This window comes from Bison bison, unplaced genomic scaffold (assembly GCF_000754665.1).
Source record: "Bison bison bison isolate TAMUID 2011002044 unplaced genomic scaffold, Bison_UMD1.0 scf7180017864508, whole genome shotgun sequence".
In the NCBI taxonomy this organism is placed as follows: domain Eukaryota; kingdom Metazoa; phylum Chordata; class Mammalia; order Artiodactyla; family Bovidae; genus Bison; species Bison bison.
The window spans coordinates 14094560-14104150 of record NW_011495064.1 but is presented as its reverse complement, the minus strand read 5'-3'; the positions used below and the strand labels follow the sequence as shown (position 1 = coordinate 14104150).

The 9591-nt window shown below is 40.0% G+C and overlaps 1 protein-coding gene across 1 annotated transcript in view; it reads right to left on the bottom strand.

Annotated features, from left to right (window-relative positions):
• PAIP2B (poly(A) binding protein interacting protein 2B) overlaps nt 1–9591 on the bottom strand; it is a 46385-nt gene that overhangs the window by 36527 nt on the left and 267 nt on the right. The gene's annotated exons all lie outside the window — the stretch shown is intronic.

Sequence of the window (9591 nt, the reverse complement as noted above, 5' to 3'; positions counted from 1 at the left end):
GAAGAATTGATGCTTTTGAACTGTGGTGTTGGAGAAGAGTCTTGAGAGTCCCTTGGACTGCAAGGAGATCCAACCAGTCCATTCTGAAGGAGATCAGCCCTGGGATTTCTTTGGAAGGAATGATGCTAAAGCTGAAACTCCAGTACGTTGGCCACCTCATGCAAGGAGTTGACTCATTGGAAAAGACTCTGATGTTGGGAGGGATTGGAGGCAGGAGGAGAAGGGGACAACAGAGGATGAGATGGCTGGATGGCATCACTGACTCGATGGACATGGGTTTGGGTGGACTCCGGGAGCTGGTGATGGACAGGGAGGCCTGGCGTGCTTCGATTCATGGGGTTGCAAAGAGTCAGACACGACTGAGCAACTGAACTGATACAGCAATGGTTCTCAAAATTTAGTCCCTGGCCCACCAGCATCAGTATCATCTGGGAACTTGTTAGAAATGCAAATTACCAGGCCCCAGCCTGCTGTTGCTGCTGCTACTGCAGTTCAGTTGCGTCCGACTCTGTGCGACCCCATAGACGGCAGCCCACCAGGCAATCCACTCCAGTATTCTGGCCTGGAGAATTCCACGGACTGTATAGTCCATGGGGTCGCAAAGAGTCGGACATGACTGAGCAACTTTCACTTATGGATACCAAGGACGGAAGGAGAGCGGGATAAAATGATAGATTGGGACTGACATATATACACTACTATATATAAAGTGCACTTCCCAGGTGGCGCTATTGGTACAGAACTCGCCTGCCAATGCAGGAGACTCAAGAGATGCAGGTTTGATCCCTGAATTGGGAAGATCCCCTGGAGGAGGGCATGGCAGCCCACTGCAAGCCTGGAGGATCCCAGGGACAGAGGAGCCTGGTGGGCTACAGTCCATAGGGTCGCAAAGAGTCGGACTCGGCTGAAGCAACTTAGCATGCATACACATGTATGAAATAGATAACTAATGAGAACCTACTGTATGGTCCAGGGAACTCTACTCAATGCTTTATGGTGACCTAAATGGGAAGGAACCCCAAATAAGAGGGGATATATGTGTTTGTATAGCTGATTCCCTTTGTTGTACAGGAGAAACTAAACAACATTCTAAAGCAATTGTACTCCATTAAAAAAAAAAAAAACTAATTCCATAAGCATGCCAGAAATATTTTAACTAACAAATATCATGGGCTCTAGATTGAACAACCAGGGAATAGTGAGTCAGTATGTGAAAAACTTGTTAATTTTCAAACTAGCAGACTTCACTGAAAATTAATTTAAATGTGTTATGAGGTTGGAGCCCTAGCAATATTCACATACCTTTTGACGAACTCAGCCTTATTCATGTTATTTGGAAAATTTAATGCTCTTTGTGTTCTATAAGTTAAGAATGTCTTAAATATACTTTCAGAGACAATATTTTTAAAATATTTTCCATGCTACAAACATATAATTTCAAATAAAACAGGATCAAATAAAATTAAGCAAATTATTTAAAAATAAAGCAAGACAAAAAAGTTATGATCAAATAGGGTTCAGCCCAGAAATGCAAGGGTGGTCTAAAATTTAAAAAATTGAAAAAAACACAAACCTCTACCTAAGCATTTCAACAACTGAAGAAAAACAGATATTATAATTCTACTTTTGGAAAGGTTTATATGCATAAAAAGATCTAAAAAGCAAAAAATAGAATGTTTTTGGTGGCAAATTAAAGATTTTTTCCTTTTATTTTGCATTCTGAATTATTACTTAAAAGTGTGGTTTTATAATCAGGGGCAAATGTTATTTTCTTTTTCTTATTTTTTCTAATGTATGTATGTGCCATATAAACTAGAGGGCTTAAATTTCCTGCCTCTTGAGGTAGCTCAGACCACTTTGGGAATGTGCACTATACAAAACTGCCCTATCTTCGTTTTTTTTAAAGGTCCTCCTATAGTGACACAGAAAAAAAAAAAAAACAATTAGGTAAGTTTAAAAATGTTAGAAATGTAAACACAATTAAAAATAATACATATGCATATGTAAAAATACAAGTGAATATGAAAAAAAAGCAATTGAAGCAATGGGGACTGCCATTTGGCAGTTTCAATGTTTTTTTAAATATACAAAACTGAGTAAACAAGAAAAATAAAGCTGCCAAATCCTTCCTGGGGCCTCTCTTCTAATCTTTCCCACTATACTAATACTATGTATTCACCTGATACTAAAGAGATGGGCAGCAGCTCAGATCCCTTTTTCTCCTCACTCCATTTCATTCATTCATTCATTTCTTCACTCATTTTTTGGAAAAGGTAATACAAATATATGATTCAGAAAAATTTTATAATATACATATATGGGCTTCCCAGGTGGTAGTGATAAAGAACCTGCCTGCCAATGAAGGAGACATAAGAGACATGGGTTTGATCCCTAGGTCGGGAAGGTGCCCTGGAGGAGGGCATGGCAACCCACTGCAGTAGTCTTGCCTGGAGAATCCCATTGACAGAGGAGCCTGGTGGGCTATAGTCCACAGGGTCGCAAAGAGACAGAACTGAAGCAGCTCAGCATGCATGCATATATAAAGGCATATATAGTGAAATCTGATCCCTACTTCTGTTTCTTTCATTGGTTTCTTATATATCATTTCAGAATTTCTTTTTGCAAATTATAAGCAATGTATATTCTTATTCTACCCTTGTTTTTCTCTTCCTCATTCTTTTTACAGCTATACAATATTCCATGGTTTTGGATGTATCAAGGTTTACTTAACTAGCTCCTGTTGATACACTGGAGTTATCCTTTTCATGCTACTACAAACAATACCAAGCATAACTATGTAAATACATTAAGTTCATTTCTGAATGTGTCTTTCATGATGCTTCTGAAGTGGTGCAGGATATTAGATTACTGCAAGGTGGCACATTTCACCAGGCTGAGAAGTCAGCTCCTGTTCTCATTATACATAGCAATATGTAGCAAAAGACTTAACAATTCCTTGAACCAAGCAAATGTACTCTTAGGGGACCTAGAAAAATAAAGTGACCGCAACAAAACACCCAAGATAAACCTGTTACTATTAAATAATGCATATGCACAAACAAATATGCATAGAAAGTATACAACCATCAAAATGTTAACCATTGTCTCAATATGGTAGATTCATGAAGTGCTTTGTAGCTTTTCCCTGCTTTTGCCTCTCAATACTTTTCAATTTTACTGTAGCGAATAAGTACTATTTTTATAATATAAAATTAAAGACTAAAAATGTTAATGAAAATTAAACTGGATGCATTTATTCAGTCTGTCTTTTATTTGTATACCACTTCAGAGTTCATAAAGTGTTTATATGCATCATTTAATTATTATATTACCCCTATGTATTTTCACTTTGTCAAAATGGGAAAGGAAAAAAAGTGTGAAAAGAGGCTACAGATGGTGAGGCAGCTGTTTCCCAAGGTCATTCAGATAGAAAGTTGGCAGAGACAAATCTCAAACATAGATCTGACTTCAAATTCATATCAAAAGCATGATCATTGCTTTCTTAGTTTTAACAATACCTTGGGAGTTAAATCATAATCAGAATTTGACAAATGAATTAAAATTATGCAGCAAGGTCATTAATTAATTCTCATATAATCAAATCTTATTGAAAAGAAAACACTGGCAATCAACTCCTGAAATTCCAGACTCAGAAAACGGTGTGGATTTTCAGTATGCTCTTAAAATGCCCTACTGGCAAAATGTATGTCTAATATGGCCTAAAATGAATGCAAAATAAAAGCAGCATTCTCTCAAGGTGGAAGAGTACCACTCTAAGGCGGCCTCTGCCTCTGCCTCCACCACTGACTCCTGCTCTGGTTCTGTATCTTCCCAGGGTGTGTCTGATCACCTTATAAAACTTCAAAATATGAACAAGCCATACTTTTCAAGGGAGGAGATGATCATATAATAATTATTTATTAAATTTGGGACATATTGACCAAGATGATAATAACTTGGCTAGAATGTATTCTTTCTCTCCAAATGTCTCTCCTTCCTCTCCTTCTTATCTATGAGATTATAGAATTATACATTATTTTACAGTGGACATGGAGACTACCGATAAATCTTGGTTTGTTAAAAATACATTTTAATTCATCATTCCTCAAATTCTGTCTCATATAATTCTGTTCCAAAAGATGTTTAGGTATGCTGTGGGGGGTGGGTTGAATACAATACTTTGGAGAGCCATTAAGGATGTTAATATAATAAAGACTTTAGAGATGCCCTGCATTTCAGAAAACTTTAACCCAGTTTATTTTGACACAAAATTCTACTATGGCATAATTATTCACTTCTTATGCTCACAGACACTGCCTGAACAAATGTAACTATTAACTGAATGCCCAAAACAGATATAGCAAAAAGGGATAATTCTTAAATCTTTCCTACCACTAATTGTCTTCATAAAGTCCCTATTTTTGGTCTAGTGCACTCCACCAAGGCACAGCTCAAAAGCCATCTCACTTGAGAAATCTTCCTCCAGCGTTTCATATTATGAAATACTCCTTTCTCCTGGTTCAGATAGCACTTTATTCCCATCTCTATTACCTCACTTACACAATAAATCATTTATCTGTCTCCTTGCTAGCTTTTTAGCCTCTTGAGAGTAAGTTTGATTACATTTTCAGTACCTTGAACAGTGCATACACATAATGACCTTCATGATGAATTCACTACAGTGTAAAAGTTCCCCAAAGTCAATATTTGTATTTCTAAACTGTTGATACTCTGCCAACAACCTGAGGATATTATACTTTCTCCCTAAAATTTGCATCTGTTACTGAGCAGCTATGATCATAAGTTAATTCAGTTGTGACATGCCTTCCGACCAAGCCCAATGATTTTGATTTTTGTTTGTTGTTTTAATCTGCTAGGAGTATATAATAAACTTCATTATCTTTTTATATCTCTGTGTCTTTGCAACTGCTAGTCCCTATTTGGAATGCTGTCTCAAGGTTTTATTCATCTAGAAAACCTTCCTACTCATTCTTTAAGAACCAGCTTAAACAATATTTTCTCTGGGAAGCTTTCCTATCCTTCCATCCTTTCAGGAAGAGTTAAGGAATTCCTTAAGTCAGACATTTGTGCATTTATTACCATGCCTCAGGCACAGAACTAAGTGCCAAAGATAGAGGATGAAGATGTTAACCCTCCCTCATGGAGAATAGTCATATAAGAAGCCAGCCATATAAGCAAATAACCACACTATAATAATGTCAAATGCAACATCAAAAGGAAGATCTATGCAATATTTGACATGTAACAATTACTTTGTTAGGTGCTTTATTAAACACTGTCTATGATCATGGGATTTGAATAGGACAGTATTTGAATAGACAAGTATTTGAATAGGACAGAAGTCCACGAAGCTCTAAGGACCACTCTATACTCAGTTGTTTTCTGAAGAAATTGTCACCAAGGGGTTCTTTCTGTATATGCTTCAGTCTGTGTCATAGATAATACATGAAACCAATCCACTTCTTTGGCTATAAACTCCTGGACCAAACTCAGAACTCTAAGGACAATCTACAGGCTGAACGTGAGGAAGATCACTTAGGACATGGCTTGGTTCAAAATTTTGCTGGATAGGAGTCCTCCATTTTGGAAGGTGACAAAACAATCAATCAGATACTCTCTCTTAGGAAACACAAATGTTGAGTGAACAAAACAAAGGAAAGTAGGTCTTCAGAGCTTAAATCCTAAACCTATCCTAAGGTTCTGAGAGCACTAGGGCCAACAGACAATATGGTGGTTAAGATGATATTCCATTCTAGTTTACTTTAAACCCTCAGCATCAAAAGTAATATGTGTGTGTCTCTTCCTCTCTACCAACAAGGGCCTAGCACATCAGATCACCACTTCTGAAATCAGGAAACAGGCTTTAAAAGTTCAACAGCTTGACCAAAGTCACTCAGGTGGTAGGTGGCAAATGCAGAAATTAAAGACCAGATCAATCTGATCCTTCTATAATATCCTACCAGCTATATGAGTAAACAGCCTCAAAATCAACTAATGACAAGTAGAGAGGCTCAAAAGGAAGAGTATATGCATGGGGTAGAACAGAAATGTAGTGGAAATCAGTATGTTAAGAGGATGTGAAATGGGAGGGGCCCCACAGGGCTTTATCTTGGTCAAATTAATCTCTAATTCCAAACTAGACCTCTCTCCTGAGCTCCAGACTGTTAGCTGTCTGTCTTTGTTATTCAAATAGAGCATCTACAAGGGCAGCACCACACCACAGTCTAAAACAGTGCTTGGCTTACAGTAAGTGCTTAATAAATATTTGTTGAATAAATGAATAAGAGAATGAATTCTCAAAGCAGTTAAAGGCACATTCTACAGTGAGTTGCAGGGAGGGTTACTCTGAAATAGATTCCAGGGCTCATTTGCAAGTACACTGGATCCTCATTATTTGTAGATCCTGTATTTGCGAATTTGCTGCTGCTAAGTCACTTCAGTCGTGTCCGACTCTGTGCAACCCCATAGATGGCAGCCCACCAGGCTCCCCCGTCCCAGGGATTCTCCAGGCAAGAACACTGGAGTGGGTTGCCATTTCCTTCTCCAGTGCATGAAAGTGAAAAGTGAAAGTGAAGTCACTCAGTCGTGTCCGACTCTTCGCAACCCCACGGACTGCAGCCCACCAGGCTCCTCCGCCCATGGGATTTTCCAGGCAAGAGTACTGGAGTGGGGTGCCATTGCCTTCTCTATTTGCGAATCTGCCTACTTGGCTAACATTTACTTGTAACCCCTAAATCAACACTGATGGTGCTTTGGCAGTCATTCACGGACATGCACAGAGTGGCAAAAATTTTGAGTCACTCCTGAGCACGTTCCCAGATAAGGTCAAACTACGCAGTGCTCTGCTTTTTAGTTTCAGCTTTTGTGGGGATGATACAGGACGCAGGTCAGTAGGGGGCAGTGCAGTGCAGTGGTAGGGGGGTGGGCAGGGTTTCTGAACTCTGGCACCTGTTAGGGGTTGGCCTCAGGCAAGTCACTTAACACTTCTGTACCTCATTTTCTCTTCTGTAAAATAAAGAAATAGAATCTACCAGAATGAGTTGTATTTAGGAAAAGATTAAAATCTATGTGAGATATGAACATACTTCCTAGGAGCAATCGTTCAGTATTCACTAATTTAGTGCTCTGTGTGATTTTATATATTCTCATGAATAGTGAGAATCAACTGTAATTATTTATAATGAGATAACAAAAAATACAGATAACAATTATTTGAATGGAGAGGAGGCAGTGTGAGGCTTCAGTAAGATTTTCAAGTAGGACCTCACCAGGCACAGAAGGTACGGAAAAGTCTTTTAAGAGAGAACAGTACCTACAGAGAAAAGCCCAGGTATGTGAAATAAGCAGGTAGTTTGGGAAAAGGCACTTCAGAAAGTCCACAGCAGTGGGACATGAGGCCAGAACACCGTACCACAGTGCTTCTCTATGCCCTGTACACATCTTCCACTATGGAACCTCTCCCTCTGCATTTAATTCTTGGTTTCCAGGTCTCTCTTCCACCAAACTATGAGCTCCTTAAAGGCAAGGGTCTCTGAAAAAATCATAGTTATGGCTCTAAATTTGCAAAGGAGTAATTACTAAGCACAAATACATCTGAAAAGATGGTACAAAAAGTTTGGTTTTCAACTGCAGCCTTATACCAACTCACAATAGTGTAATAACCAATTCATAGATTTGTAATTTATCTAGGACTTTTATTTGATGATTGCTAATAATTCTGTCATAATTTTGTTGCTGTTGTTCTAGACATCTAGGCATTTATTACAGCAGTTTTAAGATTTTCCTCTTTTCAGTGTGATTTTCCATATTAACAGGGCTCAAACATATGGTTTGAGCATTAGACAATGCTGCCTCTTCAGATTAAAGACTCCTTTTAATTCTATTAGACTTACTTCTCTATATATGATACAGTTTTACCATAGTAGAATACAAGGTATTTGTGACATATGTCACAAATAAGGAAAACAACACGAATTTCTCACAAAGGCTTGTAAAATTCTGGCTAAAACACAGCAGGCACCATGTTGAACTCACTGCTTACATTTCCCCACTAAGAGCTAGGAAAAATAACTTCAATTTGTGTAAAGTCATGCAATGAAGCATGGTTTGAATCTACAAGGCTTTGGACACCTGTATTTTCTTTCTTCCTCCCTTCCCCCACACACACAGGATAAAAGACCCATCCGGCTCATCCACATACTTCAATTTCATCCATCCCCTCAAACAAAATCCTCACTGTCCAACATTCAAATTAATATTTTCAAAACCCTGAAGTCTCAGTCAAAACTGGATAGGTTACTTTTTCCCCATAAAAATTCTTGGCATATTTTATTTAGGCACAACATAGTTTGTACTTTATCTAGAAACATATGGCTAGAACCACCACTAATGAAACCCAAACTGATACATTATGAAAGTGATACCTTACAAAATGCTGTTTTTAAAGAGATTAATGCTATATTATCCAAATCACAGTGCCATACAGCTAAAATATGTCCTATATTTTATGACAAAGTAGGGTGGTCAAGCCATTACTTATACTGCAAATTCTCCGACACTCCAGTTAAGCTGTTTAAAGTATAACCCAATTCTATTTAAATAAAAAAATAATAATACATTTAAAACTTTCTTGCTGCCAGTAAACCCTTCTCATTTGCGTTTTCAAAAATGATCACCAAACAACTATAATGGGACAGATTCCAAAAAGGATATAATGATCAAGTGCCATTTTCAGGAAGGCAAAAAGCGGCTACCATTAACAAAACTGATTAAAGTCCCCAACCTTCAAAAGCTCCCCGTACTGTATATTCCGCGTCTCTTGGGTTCACCTTCCAGCTGCTTGGTAGGGGCAAATGTTAGTTTCTATGAGAGATGAGGACGAAATTTAGGGGGTGGGAGGGATCAAAGGGCAGACTCGCTGAAGGGAAGGATGAAGAGAAGTGGCCAAGGTCCCTAACTCACTAGAGGTATCAACAATGAAGGCTAGAATAACGCGGGAAGCGGAGAGTGTTTAAGAAATGCAAATAAGGCGAGGGGTGGGGTGGGGGTGGTTGCTGGGGTAGGGGTGGGGGGTGGTGGTTGCCGGGGGGGGGGTGTCCCGCGAATGGGGGAGGGGCGAGATGCGCAGCTCCTCCACCTTCCCATCTCCGCGAGAAGGACGGCAGGAGGCAGCACTGGTCAGTTTGCCTAGCAGCGTGGCACGCACTCGGGCACTGAAGGGACACGCAAGCCAGAGACTTCAGTTCGACTATTAGAAGGGGACTGGGGGGTGGGGCAGGGGTCAGGGGAGTTGAGGGCGGGGTTAGAATAGCGCGCGGGTGCGGGGAGAAAGGGACCACAGACCGCCCAGCGCCCCCGAGGGGCAGGGGCTGACCCCCGCGGTCCCCCTTCTCGTCGAGAGCCGCGATGTGGGACCTGCCGGCTTACCGTCCCCACAGGAGCTCGGGCAGGCGGGCACCGTCCCTCACAGCCCCGATGGCAGCGCAAAGGGAAGCGTAGGGGCCCCCAGAGCCGGGAGAGTGGCGCTTCCCGTGAGTTCTCTCTCCGGCAACCCGGCGCGCGAGCCCACCT